Raw genomic sequence first — 16,900 nt, forward strand, 5'->3', positions numbered from 1 at the left:
ATTGCCCAGTGTCCCTTGTTCCTCTAAGTTCTGGTCAATGAAATGTGAGTAGAAGTGATAACTACTCCTCCAGGCCCAATGCGCGGAATTCTTCCAAGCTTCTAGAATGAGACAACCTCACACGAGGACCTTAGAAGCTGCACCTTGAAAACAGCAGAGGCTCCACTGGCCCCTGAATGACTGGGTGGAGAGGAGGCACTGGCAGACCCACACTCACTAATTCCACACGTGAAAATAAACTTCGGTTTAGCTTGAGCCACTGTACCTTTTTGGGAACCTCCTCCCAGGAGTGGGTCTATGCTCTACAGTGTGGATCAGCAAAGCACTCGCTTTCCTGCAGTTCACTGCTACCAGGACAGGCACCCACCCTCCCTACCATGTTAACATCTTAACATCTGAGGAGCATCTTGGTGATTTAAGTCAGTGGTCCTTCAACCCTGCACATCAGCATCGCCTGGGGAGCTTTGCCTACCTGGTCTTGGGTGGGGTCCTGGGTGTGGCCAGGTTTCTGAAGCTCCCCAGGTGATTCTCCTAGGTGGTCAGACTTGAGAGCTGGGGAGATGAATCTCCCTTCATTCTCCACCTGCTGGGATGGAGGGCTTACAATCTCCAGTGGAGCGAGCGTGAGAATTAAGTTGCCACGGTTTCTGGTCAGAGTCTTTCCCTTCCACGAGGCCCTTCGCTGCTGTCCATGGACCATCAGCTTTGGGATCAGCCGGCAGCTTGTTAGAAATGCATAATCTCAAGCCACATGCAAGTCCTACCGCATCAGGAACTTCATTTTAGCAAGATTCCCAGGTGACTCACACACACGGTCCAGTCTGAGAAGCGCTGCCCCAAGACCACGATGAAGCTCTGTAGCTGAGCTCAGCGGTGACAAGGAGAGAAAACTCGCTCTTCATGCCAGAATCTGGCCCTCAGCTGGCCTGGCAGAGCACGGGGAGGTGGTGGGAAAGCCAGCAAGTCTGGGTCTCAAGTCCAAAGGCATCATCTCAATACCAGCAGCGTGATATCCGAGCACCTCTCAGGAACCAAGAGCACGGGCGCTGCTCTGCACACGTACAGAACCAGCCAAAACTCTGCCTTCAGGAGTTCTGCCGGCTTCTAATCATTAAACTGCCGCTGCCCCCACCGGCTGTCCCCAGGCTGATCTAAGTTTGGGTGATGATGCCAGGAAGCTGTCTGGCACCCTCCATGCCCAAATCATAGCTGTTTCCAAGGCTACGTCCAAAACCTTGCTTTCGGCTCAGGGAAAATCAATAAACATTGTACAGCACGTAACATTTTCCACTTTTGTTTTGCTGTAACAACACGGAAGGCCAGTAAATGTGTCCACCCATGGAAGCAAATGATGACAAGGCTGGGCTTTTGCTTATTTCCAGGCCTGATGGAGCACGGTGTTGACTTGCTTGGAGATGTGCTGACAGATCACAGTTAAGATCAATATTACCCAGCAGCCCCGAGGGAGGGGCTCTGATCTGCTTTCTGTCTTGGAGTCACCACATTAGGGTGTTCCTGAAGGAACACACGATGCATCTGATGACGACTGTGAAACTTCAGTGCAAAAAAAAAAAATACGGCTTCACATAAGAAGTCCAAAGTGTGCCTAGTTTTGGAGACACAGTGAAGCCGCAGAGGAGCACACAGGTGAGGGAGCAGGTGTAAAACCGTGATTTACTCTGACACGCGTTTCTGGGTACCAGTGAGGTGTCCTTCCTTCTTTGTAGTGACTCAAGCACCAGGGGCTAAGCCCGGTACAGCCTCACTCACCACGATGTGAAAATAAATCACAAGACATCTGTGGTGTCAAAGGGTTCGGATGCCTGTGAACATCTTCTCAAATAGGATTCCCACAGATGGAATGCCTGATGGTAACTGGGGCATCTTAAGTTTTTGAAAGGGAGAGAAATCGGGGGCTCAAGATGAAAAAGGTGTGTGTCCCCCAAGTTAACACAGAAAGCCCACAGGGAAGGGAGCATTTAGAGCAGGTGTCTCCTGCCTTTCCCTGCAATCAGCAAACGCTTCCCCATGAGAGCATGCTGAATAGAAAATGTTGCCGGTGTATTCCAGCAATTCTTAAGTTCCTTCTGCACAAACTGGACCAAGGTACTACGCTGATATTAATACATAACGCACTGATGTTCCGAACTTCAAACTTTTCTCCCATAAATGTTTTCTTAAATTTCTTGTGCCTTCTCAATCTTATCTGTTAGCAAATCCTAGCAAATGAGGGAATAAATAATTGAGTACTAAGTTCACGATAATGGAAAGCAAGTGGTTACGCTTTATTCCTAGCTGAGTGCGAGTGCATGCGTGTATGTGCATGTGTACACTTATGTGTATGGTCCCATACTGTACATAGAAAATACATAGCTATGTTTTCTGCTAGCAAAAGTGCTTCTAAGGCTTACACAGTATTCCTTAGTGTTCTGCAAAAAAATAAAAAATAAGAAAAGAAAAAACTCGCTATTCTGTGAAAAGTACCATGCTTTTCTGACATCTGAATGTATCTGAAAACTACTGGCTTAGAAGTCATGGACAATGAAAAAAGGAAAAAGGGGAAAAGTCAGCTAGAGGAGCAGGAAAGGAGAGAGTGGGAGAAAAGCCAGGAAGACATAACATCAGTGGATTAATGGAAGTTGCCTACAGGCAACTTTACATAGTGCAAAGAGCATTTTCTTGGGTTCAAATCTTGGCTCAAATACTTTGGAGCTATGTGACCTTGGGCACTTCATTTAACCTCTTTCTGAGGTAGTTTTAGTTTCCATTACCTGCAAAAGAGTAGCAACACCCACACTGCAGAGATCTTATAAAAATTAGAAACAAGAGCTGTAAATCAAGCAGTGTCTGACATAAAAATAGATGCCCGATAAACAGATAGCTACTATTATTAGTAACTATATTATGTATGTAGTAGCTATATTATGAGCCAATGAGAGAAAATGCAAGCAGAAAGGCCAATGACAACTTTGAACAAGCCCCTATCATAAGAGTAGCATACACGCCACACACTGTTCCACTTCATCCTAACCACAATTTTGCAGAGCCGATGTTGTTATGGCCTCATGTATACAGAGAAGGGAATCGAGGCTCAGGAAAGTGAAGTTACTTGTCCAAGGTCAAATAAATAGAAGACCTAGGATTTGACCTTAAGTGAGGCTTACTCCCCGAAGCTATGCTCTCTCACTGAGCCTTGCTGTAGGGTTTTACGTGTGCACAGGCACAAGGGAGTGTAGGCCACCCAGGGACCAGATGTGACAGAATGGGTTTCTTAATCTGCTAAGATGAGGGCTGTGCACAGTGGGGTTAGAGTTTGGAAAAGTTTGGAGCCTCTTGAGAGAGAAGAAAGGCAAGATGGGGGAACCCTGATGAACACAGAGCATTCCTGTTCCACTTGTGGGCATCAGCAGGATGCTGTGGACAGGGCCAGAGGAGAGGCGAGCTTAGGACAGGGCTGTGGGTGGAGTCCAAGGATGCTGGCCAGCTGAGGTTTGGGAAGCTTTGAAGACGGTCCTTTAAACCTGACACAAGAGGTACAAGGAAGACACAAGAAGCATCTGCTTCTTCTCAAGCCAAGGCAAGGGGAGCACATGGTGTGGGTTGTGTTGTGTTCCCCCAAAAGTTCTGTCGAAGTCCTAACCCCAGGTTACCCGTGAATATGACTTCACTTGGAAACTGGGTGTATTGCAGATGTAAAAGTTAAGATGAGGTCATATTATAGTAGGGTGGGCCCTTGATCCAATATGATAGGTATCCTTATAATAGGAGAAGAGACACACAGAAGGAAGAGAGCCATGCGAAGACACAGACTCATAGGGAAAACACCACGTGATGACAGAGGCAGAGACTGGAATGGTGTAGCTATAAGCCAAGGAATGCCAAGGCCGCCTCTAGAAGGAAGGTGAGTCTCCGAAGGAACATGGTCCTGTCAACACTTGGATTTTGGACTTCTAGCCCCCAGAACCATGAGAGAAGACATTAATTATATTTTAAGTCACCAGCCTGTGGTACTTTGTTCCAGCAGTGCTGGGAAACTAGTACAGCATGAGTCTATCCTTGGCCTGGGAGGAAGTGGCCAAGCGCTTAGGCCAGGTCCACAGGGAAGCAATCAGCTAGAACAGGAGGGTTTCCCGGCTAATGTCAGAATGTCTCACTGAAATAACTAGACACCAAGATTTCCTCAAAGTGAAGTAAAAAAAAAGAATCGTTTTACATGAAAGTGGTTATTTCATGAGCTATGCTTTAGTGGATGGAGTGGAATAAAAGCAATGCAGGAGGACAGCATCCTAGGGCTGGAACCTTAAGAGCTCCTTGGGGAGACACCATTCTTCTCTTTGGGTAGTGACGGCAGAAACTACGTTGGGGAGCCTTGTGCTTTGGGGACAGTAGAGAGTCACTCACAGTTAACTCCAAGGACCACAGGATCTTTGAAAAGGTCAAGTAGTATGGGAGAGTAAGGGTCCTCTTACATGCAATTTTAGTCATGGTTGTCTCTAGAACTCTTAACTTCCTAGCTTCCTATAAATTTACTTTTCTTCCCAATTCAAAAAAATTTCCCTTGGAATAAGATATTTATGGCATGAAAATACAGATTGATGTCGGCACAGTTGTTTGCCTGTGATCTCCTGAGCTAAGGACTAGTTTTAAAATCTGAAATCCAGTGTAACTGGCTTCTTTAAAATTCCAGCTGTTTCCACCACCTTAATGCCTGGACCTGTTACCTCCCTTCCCATGAGTGGAAGAGATGGCGTTAGAAAACGCATTAGGTTCTCATCCATTGAAGAACAAACTGGCCAGCATGTGAACAAAGTTCTAGACTTTTCGGCAGGAGCCCCAGGTACTGGGAGGAAGAGGAACGATCAGGTGAAGGGCCACCTCCGCTAAGCGCTTTGACTTTACAGAAATCTGGGCACAATTTAGAGTCGGGCACCATCTTTTTGCAAAAATAAAACCCCAAACAACAAAAAAATCCTCCTGTACAGAAAGAGAAAATGATTGTGAACACAGATATTATGTTATAGGTTCTAACAAAAAAAAAGAATGATGCAAGACGCCAAGATGGACACAGACAGGTGTGAGTATTTTATCTGCCTATCATCCCAGACTTCTAATCACTTTAGGGCAAAAAGGGAACTCTGGGGGCTTTCCTGGTGGCGCAGTGGTTGGGAGTCCGCCTGCCGATGCAGGGGACGCGGGTTCGTGCCCCGGTCTGGGAAGATCCCACATGCCGCGGAGCAGCTGGGCCCGTGAGCCATGGCCGCTGAGCCTGCGTGTCTGGAGCCTGTGCTCCGTGACAGGAGAGGCCACAGCAGTGAGAGGTCGGTGTACCGCAAAAAAAAAAAAAAAAGGGAACTCTGGTAACTGCTTGTGAAGAAAAGTGGGGTTGCAGGAATCCCCTGGCGGTCCAGTGGTTAGGACTTGGTGCTTTCACTGCTGAGGGTGCGGGTTCAATCCCTGGGTCAGGGAACTAAGATCCCAAAAGCCGAGCAGCTCGGCCAAAAAAAAAAAAAAAGAAAAAAGAAAAAAGAAAAGTGGGGCTGGGGGTGGGAACTGGGGAGGAGTGACCCCCAAACCGCCCTGCCGAATCCTTCCTGGTGACTCTGGGTCTGTAAAAGGCAGGGAGTGACTGAAGGGGTTTATTACCTTCTGGGTTGACCTGATTGCAAGATTTTATTACCATGAAATACAAGTCATCTAACTTTCCAGAGAGGAAAGAAGGAAATAAATCCTGCCTGGAGCAGGGATGGAGAAGATAGTCTAGAGTTTAAGGAAAAACACGAAGCTTTTCCCTTTTGTACAAGCCATCTATTTTCTGAGCGTGACAAAGTCACCCTCTCGGCATAGCCAGTGGCTCAAACCACTGGCCGCAGCTTTGCAGTTGCTTAGTTGTGCGTTCCTTTCACTGACCTGACATTTAAACCTCACAAAATAAAGACCTCTGCTTGCACGCCTGTGAGCTTTGCAAAAATATGAGGAGACTACAAGGCAAAGCAGAAATACGTTTTGGTGAGAACCATGAACGCGGTGGCTGAAAGGGATTGGTCCCCATGCCCTTGTCCCCTCGAATCCAGCCTGGCCCGCAAAAAAGGGCTGAAAGACCTCAGATCTCTCTGCCATGGAAGGTTTGGAATTCAGACTAATTCAGAACACTGACCCCAGGAGAAGCTTGCATGTAGGAGTCTCATTTTATACCAGTGGCTTCCACTGCAGAAAATTTGCAGCATCCCTACGGACACAATCTGACACAGGGTTTCGACAGAGCCAGCATGAGGGGGCTTCCGATTTATTCCGTTTCCGCAGATTCAACCCCACCCCTGTGCCTTGCAACCAGGAGACGTTTCCATAAAAACATGAGTGATGGTGCCTGGCTTCAGATCCACTGTGTCCCCCTGGGGCCTGAATCCGCTCCAGGACAGGCTGCCTGCCCGGGTGAGAGCTGAGGGGTAGGGGCCTTGGGAGAAGTTGGGTCCGAGCCCATCTGGTGGGATCCCATCTCTGAACGTGACAGTACATTGGGGCGGGGGGCGGCGGTTAGCCAAGTCCCCCGTTGGTGTTCTCTTCTTTCCTTGATTTGGTGAGAGAAACCAGTCCAGAACTCTGCCACCTTTGCTCACCTTTGGTGGGAAAAGGAATCAGTTCTCTTCTTTGATGTCAGTGTAAAATCTCTGCAATTGAATGAGGTTAAAAAAAAAAAAAAATGGGCTTCCCTGGTGGCGCAGTGGTTGGGAGTCTGCCTGCTGATGCGGGGGACGCAGGTTCGTGCCCCGGTCCAGGAGGATCCCACATGCAGCGGAGCGGCTGGGCCCGTGAGCCATGGCTGCTGGGCCTGCGCGTCCGGAGCCTGTGCTCCGCAACGGGAGAGGCCACAGCAGTGAGAGGCCCGCGTACCGCAAAAAAAAAAAAAAAAAAAAAAAATGATGATCCTAGGAGAGTTGGAGGGTTGATGGCTACATGTTTCCAAGGAGGTTAAAAGGAAAGCAAGGTGGTGGGCAGAGCTTGCCGAGGGGCTACGGCTGGCAAAGAGCAGGCCTGGAGAGAGAGGCTGAGGGTGAGTTCAGGGCCATCTATCAGATCAGGAGTCATACAACTCAAGAGAATAAGAGCCTGTAGGGTAGTAGCTGGGAAGCCTGAGGACTTGGTTCCACTTGAAAAATAGGAACTAGGTCTCTTGGTTTTCTTAGGATTTCCTAGTGTTTCTGGATTCAATACAGAAAAAGAAAAAAAAAGAAAAGAAAAGAATCATGAAGCTTCTTGATGCCACGGCACAATCTACTCTTGAATACAAGAGAGACGTGTGCCCGAGAAGAGGAAGTGCTACAGCGGCAATTACGTATTGTATAAAGAAAAGACAGGAAAATTAAGCACAGTGATCCCTCAGAAATGCTGCGATGACACGCAGGTGGCTATGTTCTGGTAATCACTCTGCTGTAATGTATGAACAGTACATGGAAATAGTATTAGAATAATTTACTATTGCTTGTGAACAATAAATTAACCAGGCTGCTTGCTAGTTTGCATTTTCTTCTAAGAAAAAACCCCACGAGGGTCACAGGCAAGGTAGCTGTGACACAAACAGTGCCGGATACAGGAATGTTCATTGCCAGGAAACAGAACAGGAGAGGATGTGATGCCCTAACACGTGTGCCAAGATGGCAGAAGACATTTTCAGTTCACAAAGCGACCTCCACGTTGCTTCAGACAGGGCTTCTCCCTAGCCAACGCCACTGACACATGACAGGGGGACGACCTGAGATTTCCTCTTTTCCAGGCCCAGGGAACACATCTGTCTTCAGGGAACTGAAGAGTCTTTTGTTTTTGAGAATAAGATGGGGAAATCCTGTAAGACTTTGACTGATGGAAGTTGGGTGCCTAATGAGGGTTCGAAATTAGCCATCGACTCACATACTTGAAGGCTGGGAGTCTGAGGAGATGGAAGAATTCTGCTGTGACCTGGCAAATCACTTCATTTCTCTGGTCTCAAGTTTCTAAGGAGGCGGAATTAAATGAATGATTTTCATACTTTATACTGGGAAGCTCTTTCTTCAAATAAATCTTAAGTGGGAACGTGAGATGCAAGTATGTAAAACAGTCCCATGGAGCGGGGGAGGGGGGGCAGCTGGAACAAAGCTACCTTGGACCTGCTGGCTTCCTAGGGACCCCCGGGGTCTCAGAGCCTTGAGGACAGGACAAAATCACCTGGCCAAGTACTTCCTAGCCTTGTATAATCCTCTCACATTTGGAAGAGAAAGAAAGGGAAGGGTATAGGGTCAGATAAGCAGATAAAGAAGCCCTCTCTCCCTCTTCCCATATAGAGGCCCCACTGCTACACTGAGTAAACAAGAGAGAAAAAAGAACATTCACTGTTCCTTTCTTCACTGTCTGCTGACTCCATTTCATTTGGATTCAGCGGCTGGCAGGATCACGGGTGAGTCTGCAGGAAGCTTGAGAGCCCAGGAGAGACTGATGGAGACCCTGGTCCTGGCCAGCTGGTCTCCTCTGAATGCTGGGAGGCCTGGGTGGCTGTGGGTGACCAGTGGGTCGCTGCTATCATCACTCCACTTTTGGTGAGCAGGACTTGAATTCCTACTAGCAATAGCCCCACAGCATCTAGTACATCTCTGGTTGGTACCAGAGTCCTAACTGGGAAGGAGGGAGGGAGAGAGGGAAAGAGGGGAGGAAGGAAGGAAGGAAGGAAGTGGGGGGGGGGAGGAAGGGAAAGTTCCCATGTTGTCCAACATTATATGCAGGGCAGCTTGGGCCAAATCATATAGTGTATCCTCCTCTTCCCTCTAAAATCTCTTCCATGATAAAAATCCAGGTTATAGGGAACATCAGAAGAGAAAAAAGTGGCCCACCGGCAGCTGAGAGATGATTCAGAAGGCAGGGACCTGGCCTCTCTCGCAGGAGCCAGCAGGGGCAGGAGAAGAAGCACAGCTGGGGAGTCAGGTCAGGGCTGGGTCTTTTGAATCTTTTGAATCCTGGCTCTGCAATTTACTCCCCGAGGCCATGTTACCAGCCTGCTGACTGTCAGTGAAGAGGGGCAGAATAATCCCTGGAGTTGTTTTAAAGCTAATAAAAGGCAAGTGAAGTGCCCGGTGCCAAGATGACCCCCAACAAGCATCTATTTCCTCTCCCTGCCAGTTGCCTGCTGGTGGTGAAGGCTCATGGGTTGACTGAATACGCGCCTCCGGGGAACTGTCAGGAGTCGTCCAGGGGAGAAACTCTCCCTTTGCTTCGCTCCCAGAGCCAGCAGAGGACAGGATGGCCTCTCCGCATCGGTGTGCTCTGGTTCGGAGCAGAGTCAGGGAACGTGGCGGCTACGGAAGAGCCTCAGAAATCAGCTCTTGCCACTCACTCCCTTCCCATCCAACGAAATGGACTCTCTGCAAGCACCAGAGATAGGATTAGAGCCCAGGCCCTACGCTCCAGCAGGTACCCTGGGTCCTAGGAGCGCCTGGAAGAGCAGTGTGGGTAGAAAGCGTGGGCTCAGGGGGCCCCCTGCTGCACCGCTTGTGAGCAGGGTGACCTTGGGAAAGCGGGGAGACTCTCCGAGCCTCAGTTTCCTCATCTGCCGTTGGCACCATACTTAGTTCTCATGACGCTTATTAGGATGAGAGATCATGGGCTAAAGGTGCCTCCACAGGGCCTGGCATGGAGCAGACATCCACCAACAGTCAAAGGAGTCAAAGGAGGCTTTAGTTACAATAGCTACATGTCGATGAGTACATATACCACGTGCCAGGGGAATGCAGGGAGGAACACGGTGCTCTCTACCTTGGAGTTGCTCCTAAGAAGATAAACTTCTGATCTGCTTCTCCCTGTTCAAGAATGTAAGTGAGGAAGCACCCCCCCGCCCTGCCCCCCGTAGAGGCAGTCCGGTGGCGCCAGAGCCGGGTTACAGGGGTGGGAACCTCGCTGGCAAGCCCAGGCCCCGAGACCTCGCACAAGGCCACTCATCTCCAGCACTGCTGATTCATTTCTGCAAAGGGAGTGCCAGGGTGCAGTGCGTAGGGTGGGGGAAAGGTAAACCGGTGATGGCTAAGGCTTTCTAAGCTCTGAATTCTATGATCAATGGTCCCAAATCAGCACCCATAAATCCCGCTGTGACTCGGTTCTGTCATTTCCCTTGACTGACTTAAGATTCAATACAGAAGTTTCCAGCTAATTAAGAGGTCCAGTTGGCCACTTTGTGGTCGAGGATGGCTGGGCAGGAAGGCGCGAGAGACCTCGCTTGTCTGGTGAGACGTGGCAGCAGGAGGGACACAGCTCCATGGGAGCACGTCTGACTCTGGTTTAGGGGATGACACAGCGACACGTGACCTCACCACGGACAATAATTTACGGCAACCTTCCTCGGACCAGGCCTGGACTCCTTTCTGTGCTTCGTATTTTCCTTTTGTAAAATGGGAACCACCTTGGCACAGGGTGGGCTGTGATTATCCCTTTGAGTGTTATCTGCCGAGGATAAGACGCAGGTCTTTTCTGAGGACGCCCGGGTTCTTCCTCTCTCTTTCTTGTTCCTACACAGGATTCATTTAAAGTCCCGAGGCGCTTCTGCGCGAAGGCAGGGCTCCTGGAGAGAGATCCCTGCCGGTACCTTTGCCTCCGGGCGCTTCTTGTACCAGAAACGAGTTTTGACTAGGCAACAAAGCACAATGAAAAGGCCACTCAGGAGCTGGGAACCCACCCCGTCCAAACTGGCTTTGAGTTTTGATCCCAAATTGGAACCTTTCAAGTAATTTCACATTTGACCAAACAGGGTTTTTCAGTTTCTTATTTTTCCTTCTTTTCTTATATAAGGATGCAGACCTAAAAGGACCCCTGGGCACTCCTAGGTTCTTAGGAAATCTCACTGCTGCCTTTCCTTGTAATTGCATCTGAAACTGATTAAGCTTCCATCTCTGACGTGTGAGCAGTGAAATGGATGGGAAGGGGCGGGGGGCTGGGAATTACTTTGGGCATTCTGAGTTTGGGGACTGGTTGGACTTAAAAACAAAACGTCTTGGATATTCAGCTTCTAATGAGGTCAGGTTTGCTTGTTTCTGGGAGAAATGCCAGCCATGAAGCTGAGAAGGTCTGTTGAAAGGTCAGCATTGGGGAAGCCCCCACCTCAGTCATGGCAAATGAAACCATAGGCCCCTACGGTTCCTGGAGCGATTTATTTCTGTTTGGGAAAAGCAAACACACAAGCACAACAAACTCTCCTGGGCCCCGGGGTCCACGCGCGTGGTCCTCCTGGGAAGCCCGTGTTCCCACTGCCTTCGGCGTGGAGCCCAGGCACCACGTGGCAGACAATCCGACACAGCAAAAAGTGGCTCACCCTCCCCAGGTCCTTCAAAACCATAGAGACCCCCGTGGGAACCCCTTCCAGGCGACCTCAGAGTAGGGAACAATCTTCTCTACCACCAAAGGCCCTGAAAACTTAGAAATGGAATATTCTGAGCTGAGCCCCAGCTGTGTAGAGTGAACTTTCAGGAACTGCACATGGGATGGGTGAGCCCAGCGGGCAGAGACCTCATGTCACTAGTTTGCCTCTGTATCCTCCGTGCCTTGCAAAATACTTGGCATACGAACATAAAAATTTTTACTGAACGCATACATGAATCTCACAGGCATTTATTTAAAACAGCATATACCACTGATCTGGGTTTCTTTCTTTTCAAACTCTAATCTCACTAAATGTTTGACTGGTCCTTTCTAGATCTGATTCCATCTTTTTCCCCAGAGGCTATTGAAAGAAGGACTTTTGGTTAAAGGATCCAGCCCTCTAATTTAATGGTTGCGAAACAGAGGAATCTTTAAGTGGGGAGGTCACAAGCAGGGACTAAAAACTCCCAACTTTGGGCATCAACCATCTGTCCTCCCAGCCCTTGCTACCTGCCTCAAAGATGCAGTCATGTGAACTCTGCTGTCGTTAACCGGCTCCCAGGAATTCCTGTCAACAGATACCCAGCACCCGTGTTACTACTTCCAGGACATTTGAAAACTTGAATGTGAATGGAGTGTTCTGATACGTAAGGCTTTTGCATGGTTCTTCCCCATGCAGACAAAGCGCCCTTTTCTTCAGCCACCTGTAGCCAGCATCCCTTGCAGCCCTAACATCACAGTGTCTATGGGATTCTGGGGAGTTAGTACCACTTCCTAGACATGTGTCTGCAGCCTTGCCTGTAACCGTCTGTTGCATGCTTGGTTCGTTTACTTATTTTTATGCCCCTCAATATTCTCCTATATTCCACCTTCAAACCATTGGGCCGGCACTCCTCACACACACTAAGGCATGCTGCCTTGGCTACTGAGCTCTACGGAGCTTCAAAATGCAGTCCTTCCAAATGAGTAAGATGTTTCGACTCGTTCTCTTTTCTCAAAGCCCAAGCAGAGACAAAAAACACACTTCTGTTTGGCCTTCAAGGAAAAGACGCAAAAACTCATAGATCCCCAGACAGAAATTTTCATTTTACAACTGCGATACCACCTACCAGAACTTTCCTTTCCCTCTTTCCAAATGCAGAAGCACGCACGTGCCCTTTGGTTAAGGTAGCTGTGGGCATACGCGGTGCGGTCTGTGATGACGCTAGTCTCTACGTAACGGGATTTGTCATCTTGTTCTCCCCATTAGACTGTAAGGTCTCCGAAGTAAAGAATGATGTCCTTTTCTTTCTCTATACTTCCCCAGAGCCCAATTCGGTGTCGCTCTGTGTCTACCAGGTGTCCAATAAACACTGCTGACAATGTAAACAGAGTTCTTAGCACTTACAAATGAGAAAATGCCCACATTCACTGTCAAAGGTTGTTTTTTTTTTAAAAGATTTCTTGGATTCAGTGCATGTGTGTGTATGTGTGTGTGTGTGTGTGTGTGTGTGTGTGTGTGTGTGTGTATGAAAGAGAGAGTAATGAAAGTCTCAGAGATGAAGACGACCTGAGAATGGAAAACATGAAGACACATAGAGATAAAGAAAAGCATGCAGACCCACAGCGCGAAAGAGCAGCACATAGAAACCCATGGGGCTCCTTCCAGGCTCAAATTTATATATTCATGTATTTTAAAATGACGTAGCCAACACTGTGGTCCAAGATTTTGTGATTTCAGGTGTTCTACCCCGGACAACCCGGCTGTGGGAAAACAGACAGAAGACGGGTGTCATACCACTCAATAAGCCAGGTGCCACGGCCCCAGGCCTTTGAAACACGTCACCCACACCTTCCTACCGGGCCTGGGAATTCTTGCCACCTTTGGTGAGGCTGCCAGAGTTTTTCCTTCCAAATTATAAAGTCCTTCATGAAGCCAGGCCTCAGTTACGGGATGGTTGACACTGAGTGTGACAGCTGCCACTCCACACTGGCACCAGCAAAGCCTGCTCCATGCCGCTAGGGAGAGGAGACAGCACGCAGTGGAAGAAGCCACGCCGAGGGCTGGGCAGTGTGGGCAAGTCACGCCACCCTCCAAGGCGTCAGTCGTCCGGTCTGCGAGAGGAGACACGATCCCTGCGCAGCCCAGGGGCTGAAGTGCGGCTCTGCTGTAACGGGGTGGCTCATGGGCACGTGCGGGGCAGCGGGGAGCGCCGTCTGCCACCCGGACTCACGGCCCCCTGCAGCTGGGATTTCTACAGGGAGGAGAATTGGACTAGAAGCACAAATCCCTTCCTGTGTGATAACTGTTTTAAATTTTTTGACGCTTTAAAAAAACGGCTATAAAAATATCAAATTGTAAAGAAATCAGAACCAATCAGATCACGCATGATTACATAATGCACCTTAGTGATGACGAGCATGAGCTTTCAAGTGGCAAAGACCCTTGTTCGAGGCCCCACGCCCCCACTTACTAACTGTGTGACCTTGGCTGAGTTACTGAATCTCTAGAAACCCAGGCTTGCTCAGCAGTAACATGGGATTAAAAAACAGTACCTGTCTGGGACTTCCCTGGTGGTCCAGTGGCTGAGACGCCGCACTCCCAATGCAGGGGGCCCGGGTTTGATCCCTGGTCAGGGAACTAGATCCCACATGCCGCAACTAAGAGTTCGCATGCCACAACTAAACAAAAAAGATCCCGTGTGCCGCAACTAAGACCCGGCACAGCCAAATAAATATATATAAAAAAAGTAGTACTTGTCTCACAAAGGCAATAGGAGGACTAAATGAGATACTTTGTCAAACATTCTGATACACAGTAAGCTCTCAAGATAACTGGCAATCATTATTCTTGTTCAGTACTTCCTCCCATTATCTGCGATTCACCTTATACAAACACAGTTAAAAGTATGCAAGTAACCGGGGCTTCCCTGGTGGCGCAGTGGTTGAGGGTCCACCTGCCGATGCAGGGGATGTGGGTTCGTGCCCCAGTCCGGGAAGATCCCACATGCCGTGGAGCGGCTGGGCCCGTGAGCCATGGCCGCTGAGCCTGCGCGTCTGGAGCCTGTGCTCCACAACGGGAGAGGCCACGACAGTGAGAGGCCCTCGTACCGCAAAAAAAAAAAAAAAAAAAAAAAAAGTATGCAAGTAACCAAAATCTCCTCTGAACGACCACCACGATGTTGCAGTGTACATGCATAAAAGCCCGGGTATTTTGTTCACACAGCCATGCCCAGATTCTCATTTAGTGTGACTCTGTACACAAGTCTAATAGCACTAATAATGATGGACACTTGATCGACCACCTACTGTGCACCCAGCACTTCGCTAAATGTGTTACATTTGTCATCACACTGGACCCTCACAGTCCCACAGGTACAGTCATCTCCCGCATTCTACAGATGAGGAAGTAGAGGATGATAGAAGCTAAGCGACTTGCCCCAGGTCAAACTGATTAAGTAGGAAACTCAGGATGTGAACTCAGCCAGTCTGATGCCAACCCACACTCTAATCAATGCCCTACAGCGCCTCCATGACCATCCTGGTGATTCCGTCTCCAGGCTTGTGGCAGGTTAGGAAAAAGAGCTCGAGGGGTGGAGGGAACTGAAGTGACAGGTACCGTGACACGTGAGGGATTGAAGGATTAACAGGGAGACAGGAAAGGGAAGGGGATAAAAAGCTCACAGAGAAAGGCTTCCATGGCACAGCTGTCCAGACCCAGTCGTATCAGGGGTCAGAGCGCCCTAATATATTATTCAAAGCCCCCGAGGGTGTCATGATTCCACAGCACAGTGCGATAATTTTCACTCTGCCATCAAGAAAAATCAAATTGTGTGCTCAGGAAGACAGAAAAAAAATGAGGGGATGGGGGACCGTGGGTGATATATTAAAGGGGTGGGTAGATTCCCTCGGGACAGCGCATCTGCGTTGAATACCATTTGACAATTTGCATAAATAAGGCACCGCCTTTGAAAAAGATGATACACTATTCAAGTAAGAGTTAAGGAAATACCAGCACCGGGGTGTCTTCTGGATACTTTTTGTTCGTGGATCCTTACCTTTTATTTTAACCCAGCTTCTATGCAGTCTTGAGACAAAAAACCCTTTAGTCCTCTCTGCCTCTCTCAGTTTAGAATCATGTCTTTGGTGCCTTTAGCCAGGGTAGCATTTAAGCGTCTCACAAACTAATTGCATCAGGTAATTGAAAGGAACATGTATTGAAAATAAGGATGTAAATATTATTTTTTTTTAAATGGAGGACAAAAAGGTATTAGGTGGCCTTCTTGTCACAGGCAGTTGTCACCTGGACTTTTAGCGTCCCCTTCGGGCACAGGCCAGGCTGGCAGAGAAAAAGGGACTTGTGTTAAATCACGAGACCCATTTCCAATCAGAAGCCACTCATGGCTTCCTGTTCATAACCTTAGCTCACTGGCCCCTTCAAGTGAGATTTTGTTTTATGCCTATTCACATTATATTCCCTAAGCTCCAGAGAAACTGCTTTCAAAGTCTCAAAATGAAGCTTAGAACATGATGGCTTGAAAGGTGTTTGAACCGAATTTGAAAAGATTTGAAAATAGCATTTAAAATTGATATAATTGTAACATGATACCTTTAACAGGTCCTCTAGTTCTGCTTATCTGAGCAGGGAGAAACCTCCAGGAACCAGAAAAGCCCCCATTCACCAGCAGCCCACACTCACCACGCTGGCCAGCGGTGTCCAGACGGCAGAAAAGCTGTTCCCAGTGGAAACAGGAGATACCCTTATCCCTCTAGGCTAGGGTTGCCAGATGTGGCAAATGAAAATACAGGACACTGAGTTACAGTTGAAGTTCGGCTAAGCAAAGAATACTTGTTGACCATGAGTAAGTCCCATCCGATATTTAGGACATGTTCACATTAAAAAATTATTTGCTATTTATCTGAGATTCAGATTTAACTGGGTGTCCTGTATTTTACCTCTCTCTACTGTGGGCTCTGACCCCCTAGGAGATTTAGGATGGGTGGGAAGTAGGGGCGAGCGGGGGTTCCGCTTACCAGCCTAGGAGAAGAGCACCACTGACGGCCCCGGCTGGCATTCTCTCTCCTTCAAGCAGCAGGCTCCCCTCCCTTCCACCCCTTCCTCCTTTCTCTCTAAGGAGGCTCCATGGCTCCGGCCAACCCATGGTCTTCCTTAGGAGACACCTCTGATCCCTCTGGCTGTCACCCCCCCAACACACCTCCTAACCTGACCTCGTCCCACACTGAGGTGCATGCGTGCAGGCAGACGGTGCTTGTGAGAACTTGTTTGTTTCTACGTTCTACTGTGTCTTGATTTGTTTCCCGAGAAAAGCTGCAGATGGGCTTTGCAGGGGCTCTTGATTAGAGATTTCCTTTCATTTTTTTCTTTCCCCGTATAGACCCGCCTCCCGCCCACTGTATTCAGATGCCAAGAAGTAAACCGGTGTTTGTTCCCTGCATAATCATAATTTCAAGACCTGAATTAAAGCGAGGGCTGAGCCAGTATGCCCAGCTTACCCAGGAGAAGTTTCCATAGACCCTTATAGACGCTGGCCTG

The 16,900-nt window shown here is 48.6% G+C and overlaps 1 protein-coding gene across 4 annotated transcripts in view; it reads right to left on the reverse strand.

Moving 5' to 3' along the window:
- The window catches only part of SUSD4 (sushi domain containing 4), a 275,118-nt gene that overhangs the window by 13,812 nt on the left and 244,406 nt on the right, over positions 1-16,900 (reverse strand). The gene's annotated exons all lie outside the window — the stretch shown is intronic.

The sequence above is a fragment of the Stenella coeruleoalba genome (genome assembly GCF_951394435.1).
Source record: "Stenella coeruleoalba genome assembly, chromosome: 1".
Taxonomy (NCBI): domain Eukaryota; kingdom Metazoa; phylum Chordata; class Mammalia; order Artiodactyla; family Delphinidae; genus Stenella; species Stenella coeruleoalba.